The 23,946-nt window shown below is 44.4% G+C and overlaps 1 long non-coding RNA gene across 1 annotated transcript; it reads right to left on the bottom strand.

Annotated features, from left to right (window-relative positions):
* Positions 1–3,720: 3,720 nt before the first annotated feature.
* Positions 3,721–6,498, bottom strand: LOC116664230. The gene is made up of 3 exons (XR_004320630.1): positions 6,328–6,498; positions 6,023–6,145; positions 3,721–4,154 (listed from the first exon to the last, which is right to left on the bottom strand). It is a non-coding gene; the product is annotated as an uncharacterized LOC116664230 (long non-coding RNA).
* Positions 6,499–23,946: the final 17,448 nt, after the last annotated feature.

Here is a 23,946-nt window from a genome sequence, read left to right as displayed (position 1 = left end):
GCACATAAGCCACACTATTTTAATGGGAAAGGAAATACATGTTGGTTTTGTTTTCAGATGAACATAGACCAAGAAAAGGGATGGGTCCAACAATTCCCATTTTGCTTTGTAGACCCAGAATTATGGTCAAATTTGTTTCCTTTCTAGATTCAATGAGTTATTTACCTTAAAAACTTTATCTGATTTATGTTGACCTTAATCACGAAATCTCGAAAAAAGAAGAAGAAAAAAACTTCATTGGAAAATCCCAGCTGTGACTACTGAAGGAAACAGCATCATAAAGTTTGCTCCCTTTAAAGAAAAGGAGAACTTGAGCCCAGAAGCTTCAGCCCACCCACAGGTGTGCAGGCGATGTGCAGATTGTCACGTGTACCTGGTCCAGCCCAGCCCCTTCTCAGGCTTCTGCCCTGTGCATGGCCTGTGGGCTGTCAGATGTGGTTTGGTACTTTGTTTGCTACATTTTCTCTTGTACAAAGCACAAGCCTTGGACAGGCAGGTGCTGGGGACTTTGTGGTGGCCTCAGCAGTTGTTTCCCAGAAGGCAGTGACTCATCACCGGAAACCCCCTTCCTTTTTTCTCTCTGACATTCTCTCAGCTTCCGGCCCCTCCCATCTGTGCGTGAGCTTTCGCATTCCTCACCCACAGACAGCAGCTTGCTGTGGACTTTGGTCACCAGTGGTAACTGGAGATGGTTCTGGGAGTGAGAATGGAACACCTCTTGCAACAGCGATGCCCATGAGGGCAGCAGGCCCTTTCTCAACACCTTGGCGTCTCCCCGCTGAGATGTGTGTCTGTCTCCGATCCATGCCTCTGCAGAATTCTTTTTCCCATGTCCCTAACCGGAATGGACTGTCATATTTTACAAGAGGTAGATTTATTCTCTTTGTCCTTGCTCTAATCAGGGACTGCTTTTGCACAAGTCTTTTTCTAGAAAACCTGCATCACTAAACATTTATTAACAGGTGTTCAATCGGGTTTTTAAAAACTTTTTATTGAAGTGTAGTTGATTTACAATGTTTCAGGTGTACAGCAAAGAAATTCAGTTATACATATGTATACATATATATTTTTTCTTTTCAGATTTTTTCCCAGTGTGTTGTCATAAGAAATTGAATATAGTCCCCTGTGCTATACTGTAGGTCCTTGTTGTTTATTTTATATATAGCAATGTGTGTCTGTTAATGCCCAACCCCCAATTTATCCCTCCCCACCCTTTCCGCATTGGTAACCGTAGTTTGTTTTCCATGTCCGCGAGTCTGTTTTTGGTTTGTAAATAGAATTTGTATTTTTTTTTAGATTCCACATACAGGTGATATCATATGATAGTGTTCAATTGTTTTTGATTGATGTGAGCTAAATTGAAGAGATGTTTGTGGTTGTCAATGCACTGTGCTACAGACGATAAAGGTCTTGAATGGATAGACATTGAAATCAATCAGGCAATTCAGATTCCTACATGGTTATAGTTAAAAAGGACCGTAAAGATAATTAGTCTTGCTTTTCCGTTTATAGACAAGGATCCTGAAGCCCAAGAAATTACTTTCTCATGGTCGCCTAGCCAGGTCCTGGCCTCCTGGTCCTGGCCCTCTAAGGGCTGTCTGTGCCTGCCTGCCGGCCCCTGCACTGCTCTCCCATTGGACTCCAGTCCCCACGTGCATCTACATCTCTTCATCACTCTCTGCACTTCAGGGTAGAGCCCTCAAGCTGGCAAAGTCCCTTTGCAGATCTCACCTTCCTCTGTCACTGGTTTCCCCAAAGTCCCCCCATGGTTCCAGACTTCTCTCCAGATTGCACGCAAATTCAGAACGTTGACTTTGGTTTCCTTTGGCTGAGAATCCATGACTTCCCATGAAGAGGGTGTTTCAGAGTAATTCTTCAAAACTTTAATAGCAAAATACTCACTAAAGGAAATTTGGTGAAGACACAAACAAGTGGTTTTTTAAAACATTTTTGGTGTTTTCTTTGGATGTTTCCCTACTATGCTTCCATTCCAAGGACTAGGTTGCTTGTTTGATTTATTATAATCCATCATTTCACTCATTCAGTTTTGTATCCTGCTATTTTCCACTTGTGTTTTTTTAGAGCAACTTTATGACAGAAAAATTGGGAACAAATTCTGGTCTGCCTTTTTAAAGAAATCTTCTGTGAGAACACCATCACCTAGTTAGAAAAATAAGTGCCTCCACTTTTTGGTAGGGCAAATAACAAGGTACACATCCAAAGCTAGTTTATGGGGTCAGGAGACCCACTGCATGCATCCCCCACATCTTCCTGAATTCCCCACTGCCCCGTATGGGGGAGTTGGGGTTGAATCTCTGCCACTGTCAGTGGGGCACTGTGTTTCCTGATAATCTGTGAACCAGAACCCTTCTTCCACTGTCACATCCACATTCAGTCCTATCTTCTCATCTCCATGATGGTGTCAGCTTGGCCCCCCTCCATGTTGACCTGTCTGCCATCTCTGATCTCTCATTCATTGTGAGGGAGTCTGTGGTGAAATTAACTAGCTGTGAAGCCTGCACACCCTATAACTCTGTGAAAACAGCAACCAAGTCTTCCTGCATGTCTTTGATGTGTCTCTAAATCCCTAGAACGATGCCCATTATATAGATGACACCTCATACATGTATAGTAAGCAACTACATGAATGAAGAACTCTAATTGTGGTTGCAGAATACTCTTCCTTTTTAGCAATTTCAAAGCAAAATCGTAATTGTGATGGGAACATTCTCTTCAGACCATTTCTGGCCACAGAGGAAGAAACAAACTGAATAGGAAATTGAGAGTCAAGATGACCTGAGTATTATTTTTTTAAAAACACCTTTATTGTGATATGATTCCAGTAAATAAACTACACATATTTCAGATGTACAATTTGATAAATTTTGATAGATGTATACACCAATGAAACCACTACCACAATCAAAATAGCTAAAATTTCCATTACTCCCCAAGAGGTGCAAATTTCAAATTCCCAGTTTATCCCTTCATACTCCCTTTATCCCCTGTGACCATAAGTTTGTTCCCTATGTCTATGAGTCTGTTTCTGTTTTGTAGGTAAGTTTGTGTCCTTTTTTTTTTTTAGATTCCACATATAAGTGATATCATATGGTATTTTTCTTTATCTTTCTGACTTACTTCACTTAGAATGACAATCTCCAGGTCCATCCATGATGCTGCAAATGGCATTCTTTTTTCCTTTTTTTGGCTGAGTAGTATTCCACGGTATGTATATATGTGTATGTGTATATCTTCTTTTTTCAGTCATCTGTCAATGGATATTTGGGTTGTTTCCATGTCTTGGCTTTTGTAAATATTGCTGCTGTGAACATTGGGGTGCATGTATCTTTTCGAATTATATTTTCCTCTATATATATGCCCAGGAGTGGGATTGCTGGATCATATGGTAAGTTTATTTTTAGTTTTTTAAGGAACCTCCGTACTGTCCTCCATAGTGGCTGCACCAGTTTACATTCCCACCAGCAGTGTTGGAGGGTTCCTTTTCCTCTACACCCTCTCTAGCATTTATCAGTTGTGGATTTTTGAATGATGGCCATTCTGACTGGTGTGAGGTGATACTTCATTGTAGTTTTGATTTGCATTTCTCTGATAATTAGTGATGTTGAACATTTTGTCATGTGCTTCTTGATCATTTGTATTTCTTCCTTGGAGAATTGCTTGTTTAGGTCTTCTGCCTATTTTTTGATTGGGTTGCTTGTTTTTTGTTTTTTTGATATTAAGCTGTATGAGCTGTTTGTATATTTTGGAAATTAGTCCCTTGTCGTCGCATCATTTGTGAATATTTTCTCCTATTCTGTAGGTTGTATTATTGTTTTGTTGATGGTCTGAGCATTATCTTGAGTAGGAATGATGTCCCTGGTTGCTCAGGTCTTTTTCTTCTTACCCCTCACAGCTCCCAGACCTTGGATGTTGCAAAAAACCTTTTTGTCATTTAAGAATCTTAAACGGCTGGTGTTTCTTTGTCCTCTCCTTAATTTTGAGGCAAAAATGGTTTACTTCCCAAGAGAGGGGCTGCAAGCTCCACTTAAGGGAAAGCCCAAATCTTCATAAACATCCCTTCACACCTCAAAATCTTAGTCCCAAGGTAACCTTGTTTGAGATGTAAAATTGCTTCTAAGTAGAAGAGTCCTCAACTGTAAAAAAGAATGAAGATCAATGATAGATACAACATGAATAAATCTTAAAATAATTTTGTGGTGTGAAATAAGTCAAACCAAACGGGAGTATATCCTGTATGATTCCATTTGTATAAGATTCTAGAAAATGCAAACTAACCTATAGTGACAAAAATGGATGCCTGGTAGGTGGGGTGGGAAGAAGTAAGAGGCAAGGGGGCAGAAGGGCACCAGGAAACTGGGTTATGATGGGTGCACTCCTTTATCGTGATGGTGGTGGTGGTTTCACGGGTTTATGTGTGTGTCAGAGCTTGTTGAATTGTGCACTGTAAGTATGTGAAGCATATTGAGTGTCGATTATACATCATTAAGGCTCTTTTTAAAACTGTTTCTAGGAAACGGAGTCCTACCCCCTATGCTGTATCCGACTTCACTTACCAGCTTGCCTTAAAGGGTGCTCACACCCCATGTTGGCCCAGCAGTGCAATCAGTCCTTTGTTAAGGTCGATACTGAGATTCCCTTGCTTCCCGAGGATTGCAGGTATTTTAACTGGACCACTATTCCCTCTCAGTTAATTCCCAGACCCTCCTGAAGACTGTAGACAAGCTTGCCCTCTTTTCCTGTCTGTACCCATTTAGAAGACACCGCCCCACCCACCTTGTTTGCAGTGGCAGATTTTTGAATAGACAGCTGCCAGTTGTTTAGCTGGCATTTGCATTACTGCCAGCTTGGGCTGTGAGTCACCAGCCCAGTGATCACAGTTCTTAGACCTTTGACATGTTGTCGGCATGCTTTTCAAAATACCCAGTGGTTCTACATGGGAAGGCCTGGGACAGTGACCCACCAGTATTTGCCCCGGGCCTCTCTCCTTTCTTTCATTGCCCTCCAAAGTGCTTTAGAGCTGGGTAGTGCAGACAGATCTTCTCCCCAGGACGTCAGCATTATTCTAATATCAGAAATACTTCTAAAATCTAAGGAAGAAGCAGGCACGAGTCCCTGGAGTGTATAGAGGTGGCACTCGCTGAGATGTTGCCTGTTCTCCCTTCTTACAAGAGGTCCAGGCTCTAAGTGGCTAAGTAAGTAACAAACGCCGCAAGTTACAGCAGGGCTGCTTCCGCCTATGCGGGCCTGGGCACAGGGTAAGCAACTGAGAGTGTGTGTTTTGAAACTTTTATAGCAAAACGCTTGAATAATGTTGTGACTATTGATACTAATAATCAAAAAAAGTTAGGCTTATATTTTATATGCCTTTTACTGAAAATTCTTTCTTAGTAATTAGTAATTCATTGCTGTTTTACAAACGGTTTGGTTTGTAATGGGTTGGAACTTATACAAACAATAAAGTGGCCACAGATGTTTTGGTATAATATAAAATATAATATAATGTTACAATCTAAAATATAGAAATACAATATTAAAAATATTATAATATAAAAATGAAGTACCACAGATCATTTGAGAAGTGTGGCCTCTGAAGGGCAGTTCTGGGCACCTTCCGTCCAGCATAGATGGTGGGAGGTCTGTGGAGAGATGGGGTCAGAGCCAGGGAGGAGGAGAGGAGGGCTCTCTGCTGTGTCTCTAGTTCCTTGTACTTTTTGACTCAAGAACACACACATCCCTGGGGAAGCACTGCACTGAGAGTAAGACCCAGAGTGGAGACAGAATTAAAGGGGACTTCAGTTAGAGGAGGGGCTAGAAATGGCAGGGGTGGCAGAGAAAATTGGGGTCATCACGTAGGATGATGATTTGGCAAATGTCCTTCACAATGGACCTTAGGAGCAGGTGGAAGAAGCAGCTGAGAAATAAAGCTTTGAGGCAAACCACAGCTCACACCTTAGTAGTCTGCAGTGAAGCCAGAATTGTGTGCCCCACTGAGGAGACTTACCTACAGACAACATACTCATATAACTGAGGAGGACGGGGAGGAGAGAGGCTGGCAGTCATTGCCCCGTGAGACATGAGAATTCACTGACGTTTTCCTATGGAGTTGCTGTCTGGAGAACTGGCCCTTTAGAAAGTAGAGAGGAAAGAGCACACTGGATAGATAACGCTTTCATGAAAAGAGGCTGGGTCAGAAAAGGGCTGAACACGAGATGGCATCATTATCTCTCTTAACACGGGGCAATCAGGTAGCTGAGAGGCCTCAGGAAGGACCCACAACTGAATTAGCCCCGTATTTTAGAGCCGTACCTGCCGGTCCCTGCTGGTCCCTGCTCTGCTTTTGCAGTAAGTCATGGTGTGAGGTGCTGTGGAGGTTCCCCGGGGGCATGGAACAGCCACCACCCTGCTTGCCTTTGAAGTGGTCGGCTGACAGCCCCCTCGCTGTCCTGTATTCTGGAGACGTGGTTGGACCAGATGACATCTTCCTCTTGTTGTCTTTCTGACGTGACTCAGTACGTGCGGTCACTTGTTGACATTGATATACTTGTTGACTGAGAAGAGAGAATCAGGTTGGGTGGGTTCCGGCTCTTTACTATGAGAAGAGCTTTTGTGTCTCAGCTTTGGGAAAGAAAGGCAACACCCAGCGCTCTTGCTTTTTTGTTAAATTAGAGGGTGCTTTCTGCCTTATAAATTCTCCTGAAGTACATCCTGGCTTTGACTTGGTGATGAAACATGCATGTGAGTGTGCCTGCCATGTGGCATGGTTTCTAGTCTAGAAGTATTGGTGGTTCAGAAATCAGACCTTGGGTCTCCCGTTGGTTGGCGCCACACCAGGAGGTGGGGTCTGCAGTGTGGTGGGCCGTGGTAAAGCAGAAGCAGGATCTCACATGCAGCCACCTCTCCTCTTGTGCCAAATCCGGGTTTGTGACAATGCAGTTATAGTTACCTACTTTAGGGGAGGGTTTGCAGTGTCTGGACCCAATAGTAAAGGGTTTTAAAGAGACAAAGGAGAGCAAGAGTAACATGAGAACCATTCTCAGATAACGCTTTAGAAACTTGTAAAGCCAAGCTCGCACCTTCTGGGAATAAAGGGATTAATTCTCCTGACCCAAGAGGCTAGGCTGTGGTTCTAGGTCTTTACCTCTCCCAGTTTCCTGCCCTGAAATACCCAGAAACAGCCTAAAGTAAAATTCAACCCACAGTCACATCCACCTCCGGCCCCCACCAAATTTATAACCTGGTTAGCTAACAAGATTGGCCCAATAGGAAACAGTGTTAGTAAGCACTAGATTATGGCAAAGATCACAAGTAATAGAGGTGTTTCAGGAAAGAGGGATGGATGTGGGTCTGAAGAATCAGAGAAGGCGCCTGGAAAAGTTGAGCTTGGACTGGCACTGAGTTCTTCTCTCCTTTGGAATCAGGTGAAGTTTGAGTCCTGGATTTACCAGGACTGATGTTGGACAAGTATATATATCTGGGCCCCAGGATCCTCACCTACAAGATGGGGAAAATAACAGCCAGGTCCTAGGCTTTCTGTGACTGCCCTCCTTTCACTTCCATGGCTGCAAGGGGTTCCTTCTGAGATGAATTCCTGGGAATGGCTCACCGATTTGGACACAGAGCCTAGATCTGCAAGGCTGCTCTTTCTCCCTGTGGGGAGTTTGTGCTACAAATAAATCATGAGTTGATAGCTGCTTTCCCTAACTCTGCACCCAGTTGCCCTGACTGGGCTAAGTCATCTCTCTCTTAAACCAGAAACTCCAAGACAGAGCTTGTACAAAGAGAATCTTTGCCCACTTGGAGAAAACACCAGAGTTCTCAGTATTGATGCTGATATCAAGTTCTTGAGCAGTTCAGCATCCCTCCCTAGCCTCTCCTCATTTGTCAATATTTCCTAACTTTACACACATAGGAAGTTATAAGATCCTAGCTCTTAAGATCTTGCCCTGGAGTGCAGTTCATTCTGGAAAAACAGGCCTAGGAATATGATGCTTTAAAAGTTTTTTAATCAGGAAGAAATCGGCCATGGAGGGAGAGGAAATACAGCACAATGGAGAAGAGCATGGGATCTGCATCCAAACTACCTGGACTTGCTTTCCAGCTCTGTCAGTTTACCAGCTATGTGATTTTGGGTAAATTATTTAACTGCTCTGTGCCTCAGTTTACTCATCTGTTAAATGGGAAAATAATGGTGCACTCCTCATAGAGTTGCTACAATGAGTAAGTGCGTTAAAATATATGTGAAGCATTTAAAGCAGTAAGTGGCCAAATGGAGGAGATGGAAGGTTTCAGACCTTGAGGGATGCTGGGCCCTAAAGAAGAGGGTTCCACGAGAGCATCACTCACGGGGCGTGATGAGGGGTGATGGGAAGCGTAGAAAAGAAGCGTAGGAAGGTAGAAGCCCAAGTGTCAAATCCTAATAAGACGGCCCAGGTCCAGCCACTGACACTGAAACTGCCATCAGAGAGCCTTTTTCAAATGCGACAGTCCACGTTCTTGACTCTGGGATGCCTGGGTACAGCCTCTCTGCCAGCCTGGTTTAAGCCTTGTTTTGGTGTTTTGCTAACATGGGACTAGTCAATAACAGGTCCTTTGTTCTGTCTCCTGGACCTTTAGGTGCCACTGTACGGACATGTCCAGCTTGGCAGGCAGCTGGCATCTTAAGGATCCAGGTTATCAGATGGACACTCAAGAGTCCCTCCCCGCCTGGCGGCATGTGCTGCAGCGCACGTAGGCCCGCATACCTCATATCTCTGCCTGGGCAATTAGATCCCAGCCACCCTGCCCCATTCCAAGGCAGCGGAGCCAGCTGGGACATGGTACTTGGGGTGGCAGCCAGGTGTTTTTCCTCCTTTTATTCTTTTTGATTCCATAAGCATTTTCTTCGAAGCTTGGGCTCTAACTGCAATGTCCAACATGGGAAAACAAACCCGAAAGGCAGGAACTGAGCTACATCTGCTTGTAGGGCTGCCTTTTGCTGTTCTGAAATGAAGCCAAAAGGCACAGCCTCTGCCCTCCAGTACAGGAAACCTGGAAGCAGTGCGTCCTTTCTCTAGTGCTGCCTGCCCTGTGCGTACATTGCATGGACCTACGTATTAGTGGCATGCTGTCCGGTCTGATGTTCAGTTCTAGATTTAAATATGAGTGTGGGATTCAGAGTTCGAGTAAAATGCACGTCTGGGCCTGTTCTCTTGGTCAGAACCCAGGATTTGCAGCCCACCCACCTGGTCCCCGAAGCTGGCTTCTTGCATCAGAAGTGATCCTGCGCAGTTCTGATGACTGATAGTTTATGACAACTCGCCTGGGTTTGGGAAATCTCCCTGCTAATGTTCCCCTATCTCAGCAGAGACAGCCATATTTGAATACTAACAATTGGTATCATTTACTGTACACATGCTACGCCCTAGGAAGCCTGCTAAGGGCTTTACATAGTGATTTCCCACAGTCCCCCCACCAGCACTCCAGTGGAGGTAGTATGGTCAGCTCTGCCTCATGTATGAGGATACAAAGATGCCTTGAGGTTAGGTGACTTGCTCAGGGCCACCCAGGCAGGAGGTGGTAATGCCAGTATTTGAGCCAGGCAGCCTGATCCAGCACCCTCTTACCCACCATAGTGCCTGTTGCTATGGCATCTCTCTGTTTATGCCTCTCCAAGGGTTAGACCTGTGCCTGAGACTGATCATCCTCATTGTTATCATCAGTCTTATCAGCCCGCAGGACACAGAAGCTTCCACCTATTTGACACTTTTGGCTAATTTGCTACATCCTTGATGTTTGGGATAATAATACAAATAGTGAGTTATTTCCTCATTGACTTCTGCTATTTTGATTCAATAAATATTCAGTGAGCATTTAGTTTATGCTGGGCATGATACTAGATCTGGTAAAGAGGGGCACTATAGGGCACTTGCTTTCAAAGAATTTTCACTCTAGAAAGAGAAATAACCTTCCCAAATTCCCAAGATGGCCCACAGGGCCTTCCAAAATGGGTGCTGCTTTCCTTTTCAGTCTCATTGCTCCGTGTTCTCTGCCTCTGTGTCCTTTGGTTTGTTGAGCTTCCTTCCACTTCAGGGCCTTTGCACCTTCTGTTCCATTAGCCTGAAATACTCCACACCTTTGTCTGATTACTTCTTCTTCATCCTTCAGATCTTATCTTAAATCATTCTTCTTTAGGGGATTTGCTCTCCGTTCCATAAACTAGGTCAGGTTCTCCCACTTACATATGATCATAGCTCCTTCTGCTTTTAATTTTTGTAATTATTTGATTAATCCAGCAGCTCCTTAAAGGCATCAGTAATTCTTTTCTCATTCATCACTGTATTCCTGGCATATAGTAGTTGCTCACTAAATATTCTGAAGCGAATGAAGATTATACATTATTTATTAAAGCAAAAACTAAATATGAAAACGAATACATGTATGTATATGCATGACTGGGATATTGTGCTGTACACCAGAGATAGACACATTTTAATTGACTGTATTTCAATTAAAAAATAAATAAATAAAAAACTAGAGTATGTTAGTCCCCAGTCCTCCAAGAAGCAGACACCAAGACAGAAGTAAATGTGCCAGGATTTTATTAGCAAGAAAGCATACGGGAAAAAAAAATGGTGAGGGAGCCAGAGGAAGCTGGAAGACTCATCGGACTGATGCAAGTGTCACCCTAGAGTGAAGAAGGGAAATAAGGAGGATAGGAATGACCATCCTATGCGTTCTGGGCCTGGCTGCGTAAAGTTCAACGAGGCCATGGAGCTGATTGGCTGCTAAAGTTGAAGGTCAGAGGAGGACTCCGTCTCTCAGAGACAGTGCACTCATTGGCTGGGAGCACCGTGGGAAGCGTGGCTTGGCAGCTGCAGCGTGGAGTTCAGAGCGTGGCCGCTGGGGGCGCTCTTCAGTTACGCTCTGGGGAGGGGAAATCTGGGGGCTCCAGGTAGCAGTTCAGAGGCTAGAGGAGGCTAAAAAACTTATGGTTTATAGGAAGGAGAGAAATTACCAATGGTATGTCTTCCACAGAAAGGCAGAGAATCTTAATTTTGAGGCTCAGCAAGTATTTATTGAACACCTTCTGTTCTTTGACACTGTGGAAGACATTACCGGATCAACCATACCCGGTCTCAGCTTGCTAAGAGACAAGGTGAACTCACATGCATCCTTCTGAAACTCAGTTTCCTTGTCTCCAAAATGAAGGTAATTCCTCCTACCTCGTGTAACATGTAACAGATACAGTGGCTTCCGTGAATGGTGTAGGTGACCAACAAATACGATATGAATATGAATTTTAAAAAATTTGTTGTCTCCCCTCCTTTTTCAGCTTTGCTAGTCACTTTAGTTGGGCTGAAGTTTTTTAAGTTTTCGAAGAAACTTTTGGCTTAGGATATGTGCTTTCCTTGTAATTACTTTCATTAACAAGTCCCATGAGGCTTTTTCTTTAAAAATATTTCAAGTAAAAGAACCGCAGTTTAAATATGTGATCAGCACAGAGGGAAGATTTAGTATCCAGTTACCACATTTAAGGAAATCTCAGGGGAACGGCTCTGTGGCGTGTGCTTGGCCCAGTGAGCTCACTGCAGAGTTGGTTTCTTAACCCTTAACCCCAAGGCTGTGTTCAGTTTGTTCTCTGTTACAGCACAGGCTTTGGGACATTGCTTAGTCAGGGTTGTTTTTGTAGATGAAGGTTGTGGACCCCTGAGGGAACTGGACATTTGGGGTGGGGTGGACCTCCTCCCTTTTCCTCACTGTCCAAGTAAGTAGTTGGTCCATCTCTACCCCCAACCCCAACACCTTTCTCATGTATTACTCAATCAATACATTTTCGCCTTCCTGGGTGATCTGTGAAGCTAATGCTGTCTTGGTTTCACTTGTTAAGTTGGACTATTCTTTCTAGGAATTGGTTTTAATTCCACAACGGTTCCCTGAGCAAATTACTAGTAAATGCAGGCTTTGTGCCTCATTATTCTAATATGTAGACTGAGGGGGGTTGACTGGCTAAGGCAGAAGATGACATGGAACATAAACTAATCTTAAAAAATAACCTAGAGGGGAGGGTATAGCTCAAGTGGTGGAGTGCATGCTTAGCATGCATGAGGTCCTGGGTTCAATCCTCAGTAACTCCTCTAAAAATAAATAAATAAATGGACCTAATTACCCCCTCCCCAAATAAAATAAAATAAAAAAGAACTATATTTTTAAAATAACCTATATTTATATTTACATCTTCAAAAATCATGATAATGAAGAGGAAACAGGTTTTCGAGGTGAGGAGGCAGCCTTTGATTTAGGACTCAACAGTTAATCATCAGGAAAAGGGTGAAAGAGATCCCATACTGAGGAAGTAGTACAAGCCATGGCACAGTGTGTTTGTCATGCTTTAGGGGGAGGAGTAGTTTTGTAATGGCTGGAAGATTGGGAGAAGTGGGGTGGTGGGTAAGCCAAGGTGGTCTTTAAAAAAACTTGTTCCGGAGCAGAGAGCTGTTGATGTTTTACAAGCAAGGGACAGAGTTTGAGCTGGTTAGGAGACAGTGTGTAGGTAAGGACAGAAATGAGAGAGAGTGAGCAGCAGCCAGAGTAGTGCAGTGATTCAGGTGAGGGAGAATTGCATCTAGCGATGAATGGGGCAGATTTGAGAGAGGGAATGGATGAGGCACGGAGAAGGAGGGTGCTTTGAAGGTGATGGAGGTTTCCTGACAGTGCATACTGGGGGCAGGGGGTCAGGGAGGATGCCACTGAGAGGGGGATCCCAGGAGGAGGGTCTGCTAGACTGGAAGTGGGGATCTTCACAGAGATCACATTGCATTGAGGGACCGGCAGGATGTTCATCAGGACCTGATGCTGGAAATTCTGATCTGGAGCTCAGGAACGTAGACTGGGCTGAAGATAAAGATTTGGGAGTTGTCGTCACAGTGGTCATAGTTGAAATGGCAAATTGTTTAGCTTCCTCAACCACCCAAAGATGGGCTTGGGTTTCCGGCTGCATAGGGAAAGGCAGGTGGATGGGGGTTTTCTGGGGCCTGAATGGCTGGCTAGTCCTGGTCCCCACAGCACAATCCGTGGATCCTTGAGATTCCAAGAAAGGAGTACATTAACCATGTCCTCCTTCACTTAACGTAGCTTCACCTCGTCTCCCTCAGTTGTCCAGCTTCTAATTCTGCAAACAACAGCTGGAGAGGGTGAATGAAGGCCAACTCAACAGCTGTGTGTCGGAAATTAAGAAGGCATCCAGGATGAGAATACTGTCTGGCTACAGCTGCTGCCGAGATGAGATGAGTTTGTCTGTGTGTGTTTGTGTGTGTGTGTGAGAGAGAGAGAGAGAGAAGAGGAGAGAAAGAGAATTGGGGAGAGAAACAGTAGGGAGTGAGTAAAAACTGCTGGCCAACTTTTGTTTTTTTTTAAACAGGCTTAATTCACTTTATTTTTCTTGTATAAAACTCTGTGGAGTCTGCCTAGAGGCTCTGGAATGGGTCTTTGCAAGATGGTCAGTGAGTTCTTTATAGGGAGACTTGATGAACGTTGTCTCTTTCCAGAGGTTGAGGTGGGACAGCTGTGGGCCTTGGAGATGGTGTCAAAGGCCTCCCATTCCAGGGCTTCTGGGGCCTCAGGACCCCCGGGGGACCACCAGGTCCCCCTACTGCACCAGCATCACCCACCATTTGGTGTTTTCTAGAAGCACTAGCTAGCCTAGTTTTTAATTAATTAATTAATTAATTAATTTATTAATTTATTTATTTATTTATTATTGAAGTATAGTCAGTTTACAGTGTTGTGTTACTTTCTGGTATATAGCGTAGTGATTCAATTAAACACATATATCTATTCTTTTTCATTATAGGCTATTACAAGATATTGAATATGGTTTCCTGTGCTGTACAGTAGGACCTTGTTGTTTATCTAGTTTATATATAGTAGGTGGTATCTGCAAATCCCGAACTCTCTATTTATCCCTCCACTGGCCAGCCTGTTGTAAGGGTGGTAAATTAAATATTCTTTTAAAAGTTTTAATTCTGTACCAAAGATGACTTCATATTCTGTCCCAAATCCTGGTGACTGGAACCTTTCCGCATCCCCGTTGCAGGTGACCACACCCTGGCCACCCTGCCAGTGGAGCATATCCAGAGAGTCCAGGCTTGGCTGGAAACTGCCCCCAGGCCGGCGCCTCAAGGATCTAGAAATACGTGAACAGATGAAAAGTTCAAGAAAAGGCTGTTGTCCCCAATCCTGGTTGAAGAGAGGCCTCTTCCTGGAAAGTGATTAGGGATTTGTGTGTGTGGTTTTGTTCTTGGCCAAACAAAAGTCTTGAGCTGGCTAATCTGTTTCTAATCATAATTTGGATTACCCCCCGTGCTAACCAAATGTTTGTTTGTCTGAGGAGGCCAATCCTCAGGCCCCAGAGAGCACGACAAACCTCCACCCGAGAGCCAGGAAACTCCCGGCTAGCAGGCTCTTTCTGACCGCTGCCTCTTCCTGCTGGGAAAGAGCTAGAAGGAACTCCTCCCCGGCATCTGGGCTTCTCCAGCCTGGGGCTGTCCCCCATGGCCGCTGTTGGGTCGTAAAGGAGCAAGTCCTCCCCCCCCAACCTGGGACATTTGGCAATGTTTGGACACTTTTGTTTGTCACCACTGAGAGGAGGGGGGAGTGCTACTGGCATCTAAGGTCAGCGATGCTGCTAAACATCCCACAGTGCACATGACAGCCCCCCACAACAGAGAGTCATCTGGCCCCAAATGTTGGTTGTCCCCTGCAGTACAGACATCCCTAACTAAAACTGCATCCTCACCAGTGAGGTTTGTTCCTAAGCAGAGAGTTAACAAACCTTCCAGTAGGTCGATGCCAATAAACCAGCATCTCCAAGGGGAAGTAGGGGCCTTTGCCAACTTCCCTGCTATACATACTCTCACCATTCTTGCTATCAAGCTACCAAGGTGATGTCCTTAACGTGGAGTTGGGAAGCGTTGCACAGAATAGGCTCTCAATGGCCACTGCCGGCCAGCTCCGTTCACTCCCTCAGGGCCCATTGGTTCTCAAGCCTCAGAGAGAACCAGCAAACGAGCACATTTTCCAGTGAGTGATTGCGGCTTTCAGTGTCAGGCCAAGCCATGTGGGAGCCTTAGGCAGAAGGAAGAATCAGTAATACTTACCACATCTTCATTTCACATTTTGAAATTTTGTTTAGCATGGATTTTTGTGCCTTCATTTTGAGTTTTGATGAATATTGCAGTAAATACTATTCATTTTATCTTTATTCCTCCTCCCCCTTCCTCTTTTTCTTCTTCTTCTCTTTTTCTTCCTCCCTCCGCCCTCTTTTTTGCTGTTAATAGCAGAATGATTAGGCCACCAAAGCCAGACCCTACAGGTTCAAGTTAGCAAACGCTCTGCCACTTAGTAACTCTATGACTCTGAGCAAGTATCTAACATATAAAGGCTTGCTATTTTATATGTGTTTGCTCTTTTGGCTGAAATAATCATACACACACACACACACACACATATATACATATATATTTGCTAGCAGATATTGAGTGTTTAGTTTGTGTTGGGCACTTTGCTCATCATTTTCTATGCATTATCTCATTTAACCTATACATGTGCACACACACGTGCAGAACATGAGGTTTATGAATAAGGAAACAGAGGATCAAAGAGGTTAAATAACACACTCCAAGTCACACAAGTAGCCAGTCGTGGGGCTGGGATACACACTCAATAGTCTGTCTGATTCTAGAGCTTGTTTATTAAACTGCATGCTGTACTTATTTGGGGGGCCAAGCCCATGCACAGCTTCCTCACTGGCAGTGCAGTGGGTCTGCTCTAGGGCATCTGTCACTGTGGAGGTCCCTGGGATCCCCTGGTGAACACCCGTGAGCCACACTCATACCTGGGGTTCCCATCCAGGCCAGCGCCCACTATCCCAAGGCAAAGCTGGGAAGTCTGGAATTAATTAGGGGAAATTTATGCTCCCTGGGGAGAATTACAGAGGAGAGATGAAATCCCTGCCAATGTCCTTTTAAAGGAGAAACAGGGGAGAGGTGGTGACAACTGCTCTGGAAGATCCACAGTTGCTGGAATATTCTTCCACCAAATTAGAAACCTTACTTAGAAAGCTCGGGATCTGTCGGTAACTAGTTGTGTGTGCCACTCCAGAGGCTCCAGTTGTAGATTATAACGTGGGTGGTGCCCTGGTGTTGTGTGCAGGGTAATCCTACTTCTCGAAGTCTCTTCAAGCTCTTTGCAAGTCGGAGCAAACAAGGATGCCAAGTCCTGTTTCTCTCTGAAGCAAATACTGAATGGCAGCTTTTCTTTTAAGGAATCCTCACCAGACCCGGGAGGCCAGGAGAAGCACTGTCTGGCTGGGGCACAACAGGGTCCACTGTTGACAGACGGGCTGACAGAGGCTCTTGCACAAGTGTCCTCCATTACTGCTGCTTGTTAGGCCTCTTCGTGGCATCCTGTACTTTTCCAGAAAGCATGGATCACAACTTCAGAATAATGAGCTATTTGCCTGATTGTTTACCATTTGTCTGCCCTCCAGACTGTAGCTTCAAGAGGGCAAGGCCCATGTTTATTTTGTTCATGACTTTGTCTCCAGCATGAAGCCTGGCACGCACCAGGTTAGTAGTGTGTTAGTAGGAGGGATGAATGAAGGAAAAACAATGAGACATAACGTACAGCTGAATGGGAGGAGGGCCAGCCAGAAGGACAACAGTCAAGCTGGACAAGGTCGCCAAGCCCTCCTCTCCTTCCCTGAAAAGCTGAGAGCAGGAATGACCTTACAGTGGGGGTAGGAATGACGTTCAGTCAGGACTTGCCTAGAAAGGGAACAGTGAAATACAGACTTTAAATCTTACAGAGCACAGCTGCAGGAGTCAAAATCTGCTTTCCAGAATGTTCTGCTCACTATGAAGGAGAGCAAGCTCTCTGATGGCTTCTTGAGACTGCCAAGGGTGATGTGAAGTCAGGGGCCTCAAGGGGCCTTCCTGGCCCTCCAGTCTGCCCCACAGGAAGCACAGCTGTCTCCCAGGGACCTCCTTGAAATGGCCTGGAGCTGCCCCGAGGCCAGGAGGAGCCTCTGCGGCCAGTGGGAGGGGGGGATGTTGGGTTTGGGGGTGGGGTTCCTAGAAGGAAACCACAGTGAACGTGCCCTGTTTCGACTCCGCACTCCAGGTAGGAGAGAAGCCGAAGAGAAGCAGCACAAACTGAGCAAGAGTTAGCTTAAAACATAGCCTCTTAGACTGTCCATATCCACGAAGACAATGACCATGAGTTTGTAATTCACTCTCAAGAGACCTGCATGTTTCACTGATTTTGAAAGTAGCCAACTTTGAAGAACCCATTCAGCCAATTCTGAAACGCACAGTTCCTTTTGGAGACAGTGTTGCACGTCAAGACCCCAGAATGGTCTAGGAGATGAGACAAGGGTGGCTTTGCTAAGTCAGGATATGGGGTGACTCAAAGAAGATAGATTAATAAAAGGAGGCAGGCGGCTTCACAAAAGGAAATGGATTCTAATTTGATGAATGATGCACAGGAAAACTTTACGTCATTATTAACACTTATAGTACACAGATGACATGGGCCCCACCCTGCTGTGAGCACAGAACAGGATGTGAAGAATTCCACTCCTTTGTACCCATTTAGAAAGACTCTCTGTCTCTCTCTGCACGTGCTTATGTGTGTATGTGTGTGTGTTTGGCTTAAGGATTTCAAGATAAATGGTGGTGGTAGTTTACAGAGTAAGACATGTAATTGTTGTGTTTCTCCTTTCAGCTTGTAGGAGGAAAACACATAAGAAGAGACAATTAATTATTGTTTGAAAAGTGCTTTGAGATCCTCTGATGAAGGGTAATTAGAAGTTAGAGACGTGAGTCCTGGGTGTGTGATTATACATTAGAGAGGTGCTAGACTGTTTCAGATACACTCCTCTCCTGCATCCCCGCCAAACAGGAAGGTCTGTGCTGGGAGGGGCGGACAGCAGGGCTGGCAGGGAGAGGCCGTGTGGGGCAAAGACCGCAGTGTCTCATGTGAACCGGGAGGGAGATGGCCTGCGGACCCGAGATCCGTGCTCAAGTCACTCATCTCAGTGGGACCAGGGCTGCCTTTGTTCTCCAGGGGAGTTTGTCCCCCAACCCCCACCCTCTTGCAGTTTGAACTCTGTGGCCTTGTAGGGCAGTTTCTTTGGTCAAGTTTTCCCAGAGGATTTAATAACGCCTGCTATATTGTCACAGTGAAACAAACCACTTTGTTTGTCAAGAGAACTGCAGCCCGTTGTTTTCTGTTGTATTAATATTTGGGTGATAATCAGTTCTCCAAGGGAGAAGGGGCACTGAGTACTACCCCCCAGAAATGAGTACATGTGTTCACCAAGGGACATCCATTAGAATTTTCATATTTATGATTTCATGGTTATTATTTGTAATAACCAATGACTGGAAACAAATGAAATGTTGGCCAGCTCTAAAGAAGAGTGTAAATCATAGCATCGTATTGCACTGATAGTTAGCGGTCTACCGCCGCTTGCCACAGGGCTGCATTTCATGGACACAAAAATGCAAGAAAGAAGCCCCCCAAATATTGGGGTGATAATCATTGCTCATTAGAACCTTTATTATTCTCTGCTCTTAGGGGTCTGCTTTTCTTAGAACGTCTTTTCTTCTACAGAGTCTTATCTTGATCAAGAGGAGGGTGCCGTCCCTCATAGCCAGCATGTGGCTGGAGCGAGGCCGCCCGCAGGCCAGCGGCAGTCTCCCCGCCTCAGGGGCCAGGCGCGGCCGCGTGCGCTGGTCCAGCCTCAGACTCCAGAGCTGGCTCCAGCCCAGATCTGCTGCTCCCACTCACAGGAGTTCAGGCAAGTTGTTCAACCCCTCAGAGTCATGGTTTCCTCATTTGAAATAGGAAAGGAGAAGTGTCTACCTCTTTGGGTTATTGTGAGCACTTAAAGAATAATTGTGGATAACACATAATCAGGCCTAGTTTGTAGGAAGCACCAAATAGTGTTTGCTGCTGCTGCCTCTATTACTGCCACTGTCACTGTTAGTATTATTGCTTCCACTACTGCTGTTATTATTTCCTGAGAAACTATAGGCTGATTTAGAGCAAATTATTAATGATTATTATTTCCATCATTATTACAGTCTTCTAAAGAAACTAAGGTTGATTTAAAGCAAGATGCTCAAGGAGAAAAAATTACTTTTTGTATTCTCCCACTTCTGTTCTTAGCTCTCCCTTTTCCTTTTGGCTCTTCTGAATCCCTGACACATTACCGTGTGTCTGCTCATTACCATGGCTTAAGGGTTTAGTGATGTGTAGAGCATACCTGCTCTGAGTGTAAGCTACCTAAGGGACAGATACCTACAAGGATGAATTCATGCTTTCAGAGGAGACCAGAACCTTGACAATTTTCCAAAAGACAAATAAATCCTGTAGACTTCTAGAACTTTAAAGCTAGACTTCTGGGGCCATCTAGTTCAACCCCAGGGCAGGCAAATGATTCACCCTTGAAGACAGGCATAGTTGGCCAATGGCAGAGTGGGGCTGGAGTATTGGGTTCAGTTAGACAATTAAATACTGTGAACATGGTGTGACTTCCTATAAAGCTGCTTCTACTGAACTACACTATGGCAATGCCATCCGTCTCTAGAAAAGGATGCTGTAAGATTGCCTATCATACTATTTTATGCACTTCAGGGGGGTGTTGCTGAGGATGTTGTCCTGATCCTTTTTATGAAGACACTTGAGGGACCATCTCTTTCAGTTCTAAGTAGCAGGAATTGCTGGTGTTTCTGGAACAACTGTTTTCATCTGATGAATGCCATGAACTTTTTATGTGGTCATTGATCATGTGATCAATGCTTTTTGCATTTGCTCCTGGGAAGCTCAAAACAAATTTGCATTCTATCTCTGTGAATAAAAGCCAGTAGCTACTAAAAGTTACAGATGTTCATTACAACTGAAAACTTTGTAGTCAGTTTTTCTAAGCTGTGTCCTACTGACCACTGGCATCCTGTGACACTGTGGATATTTCCTGGGGGGAAGAGGAGTTTTGGGGTCCTTTACATTGCCTACTTTGATCTCCTTCTTGAATATTCATGATATACATATTGGTATCTTAACAGTTCTGAGAAGCCTGACAGTTTAAAATCAGAACAAAAAGAACTTTTAAAACTTTGTTTAGCCCTGTACTTCTAAAACTTACTTGTTCACAAAATCTTTAAAAAGAAATTATCTCAGAAGTCTTTAGTTTTATATAAAATATGTTTGGAGGAATACTATCATTAAGTAATCTGTAATCAAATCCTTCTTATTGGATTCATGTCAATAAAAAAGTTTGCTCTTGACAGGGCCAAACTTGATTCTTCCTACTTCTGCACAGCAGAGAGAAAGCCCAGGTGTGTGTATTGGACCAGATGTCTGATGAGGTCCCTTCGAGTTCTAGAATTCGATGATTCCTGATTTTTAAAAAAATGAGGGAATGTTTCTCAAGAGTATCTGCTTATAGAATTAAAAATTTAAGTTTACTGACATGGAGACTTAAGTTAGAAATCAAAACATTGTATAACATTTCTGGTGCTGTTTATCCATGTTTAATCTAAAAGATGGCTTTAAAACTCATGTTTCTAAAAACAACCCCCAGGAGAGTTGACAAAGATACATATTTCCTTCGAAAAGTATCTAAGTCAAAAGATGTCAGATTTTCATCTGAACTCCTGTCTGGGTATAGAATTTACAGACCCACTTCCTGCTTTGATAAAGGCTTTCCTAATGGGGGTGATGCAGCTTCATGGTGTATCTCCAGGGGTTTGTGTAACTAGATTTATTCCTCTAGCACGTGGTCCATTCAAAGACTGCGTTGCTCATTCACAGGCACCTTTGCCGTTAGGATCCTCCCCGACCACTCTCTATGAAAACTCAACAAACAAAAACCAACAGCAAGGCTCTCCAGCCCCAGCCATGTGTGTGTTACTTGGGCGGGCGCCTAGGACTTACCTCAGACAGTACACCCAGCTTCTGGAATTGTTCCATCCCCTTGACCAGTGAGCCAGATGCACGGGGAAATAACAAGGCAAAATCACCTGCAAAGAGAGGTGATGGGTCTCATGCCCGGGTCCCTGCTCCAGCAGCCTACTGGACGTGTCACTGGAACCCCAGTGTCTTCCATTCCCTTTCTCTATGTGTATGACCAGGGAGGGTGCAAATTCATTATTTCTCTGGGCCACTTGCCTCTCAGAATGTATTTCTGAGTTTTTCTCCTTGTTTGACTGTTATGTGTCAGGCATTATATCACAAAAACACGTATGCCCCCTCTTTGCCCTTGAGGAGCTCACGGCATAGAAGAGCAGAGGGCACTAGAAAAAATTTTCATTCAGTGTGGCAAAGACTCTAAATGAACCACATATAGAGACCAGGGAGGCAGTAATGGAGGTGACATTTGAGTCAGGTCTTAGAGAATGTGCTGGACACTGAGTTTTCCATTAATAGAATTACTTTTTCTGCTTAATGGCAACCAGCCTGCTAGAAGGGGAAGTACAAGCCACTAACTTGTTTGGGATTCACTCAGCAGGCTAGCTGGCACAACCTACTAGCTAAAGGCTAGACTCCTACTTCAAGCCATTCTGTGACTATTCAGGCTTTAATCATTTCAGTTATTGGAGGATGAGACCATCTGGAAAGTGGACTCTCTAGAACTTACTGTCAAGTTTCCCTGATGTCAAAATGTTCTAAGGATAGTTTTGATTTTGGAAATTCCTGGAATTAGCTTTGCTTTATGTTCAGTAATGCCTAGTTTCCCAATCTCACGGCAGGCAGAAAATAAATGGCATGTTTCAGTGGCTGTATGGATGAAAAGAAAGATCACTACTGAAGACTGGGTTTTAATTTAAATTTCAGAAGAAACTTTACAAAGTGCGAGAACATATGTTATAAGCTGGCTTCTTGAGTTTGCTGTTCCTTAGCAACCTGACACTGGAAGGTGGTCAGCAGACCCAATGCTGGGCAGAATTTTGGGATTTTTTTCAAGTTACTTTTATGAGGAAAAACCATGGGTGTCAACCGTGTGACATAATACCCACCACTTCCCTGGCTGTACAGATGGTTCTCTGATTTGATGTTAGTAGAAAATCTTTTTCTCTTAGGCTTAGCACTTTAGATCTCCCCCCATGTCCCCCTAGATTCGACTTAGTCATGATTTTTGGCATTCTGTGTTTATTATATTTAGACCTGATAGTACCTTTATCTTTTGATCTGTCATGGGGTTGAGACAGTATCCCTCCAGCTGGTTTTCCAGACCCCAGACTTTATCTCTTCACCACCAAAACCATGGGGCTGGCTTAGCATTTGAAAGCGGCACTTATGTTTTAGTTTCCAATTTGAAACTTAGGCTCTGCCATTTCCAGACTTGAGAATTTTGTTCCCCACTAACTGTTATTGCACACTTCCTCATGGTGTTTCAGCAGGTGTGTGTGACCTCCTACCAGAACTCAAATTCCTTAAGAACAAGGAATGGGTTTCATTGGTCTTCATATTCCACTGTTCATTATGTAAAGGTGGTGCTTAAGAAATATTTGCTAAACATACAGTATATATTTATCCTACAAGTTCATAAACTGGACTGTCAAATGCAGGTTTCCCTGTACAAGAAGTCAAAAAGTGAGAGTACCATGTATACAAGTCTCAGAACTTTACTTCTCATAATAACGTTTTCAACAAGGGTAGACAAAGTAATCTCCTGATACACAGATGTGAATTCCTCCCCAGCATGATCCAAGGATCCTGATTTACTTTGTGCTCAGATGGGACATTCGACTTTAGGATCTTGTATTTGTGGATCAGACATTGTCTCAAGAAAGATGCCACCTGAACTCTAAAGTGAAAGACCCTCCCTCTGTGGGAGGCCAAGGCAAAGCTGCTTCGGTATTTCTAGTCTAAAGTCCCAATAACACACTAGCTACCATCTCCTAAGCATCTGCCCTATGCCAGGCATTCAGGCATATGATCTTGGTCCACACAAGGATTCCGAGGCTTAAAGGGGTTAAACAGCTTCCCCAAGGCCCCGTAAGCAGACATGCCAAAAAACTAAACCTATGAGCAAGCCTCCTTCAGACTTGGGTTCCCCCAGGCTCCCTGTCTCTGTGAATGAAAATTTTTGCATCTGGTTCCTCCCGCTAGAAATCTCCCTCTGTATCCAACTTCCGAGTCCTGATGACATAATGTCCCCCCATCTATACACTCCCTGCCCGGCTTCCTTTCCGATCAGCCACCATCTGCTCTCCATGGACAGCTCAGTAGTCTGCCTTGCCCTCCTCAAATCTAGTCCGGACATGGACGCATGAGTGGTGTTCCCAAGAGTCACATAGGATCATGTCATCTTCCTGATTGAAAATTCGCCATTGATTTTTCTATTTACTCTTAAAGACCAAAATCCTTAACCAAGCTCACCATGCCCTGCCTGGCCTGGCCTGGATGACCGCCCCAGGCTCTTCTCATTTTCTGGGCTCACGCCCAACCAGCTGTTCCCTCAGCCTGGAATGTTCTTCCTTTCCTTTCTGTAGTCTAGGTTGATGCCCACTCAGCTGACAGAGCTCAGCTCAACAGTGTCTTCCTCAAGGGTCTTTTATGGCTTCTCCTTCATAGTTTTACATTTGTATTTACTGGCTTCATTATTTGATTACTGTCTGGCTCTCTCATGAGTCTTTGAGCTGCATGAGGGCAGGGACCTTGACTCTTTTCATTCACCAGACCTTAGTCCAGAACCTTAAGGCAGCAAACAGTTGATCCAGATTTGTTGCATGAATGAATGCACTAACAGCTGGCAAGTGACTGGAGAGAAATTTCAACTCAAAAGTTCAGTGTCCCCTGTCTTTAGTGGGTGGCCAGGCCTCCAAATGGTCATGATCAAATGACCTCAGGTGTGGAGATGGTAGAAAGTGGAGGTTGGAAGTC

Source organism: Camelus ferus, chromosome 6, assembly GCF_009834535.1.
Source record: "Camelus ferus isolate YT-003-E chromosome 6, BCGSAC_Cfer_1.0, whole genome shotgun sequence".
Classification (NCBI taxonomy): domain Eukaryota; kingdom Metazoa; phylum Chordata; class Mammalia; order Artiodactyla; family Camelidae; genus Camelus; species Camelus ferus.
Note: the sequence above shows the minus strand (reverse complement) of the source record. Positions and strands in the feature narration are given on the sequence as shown.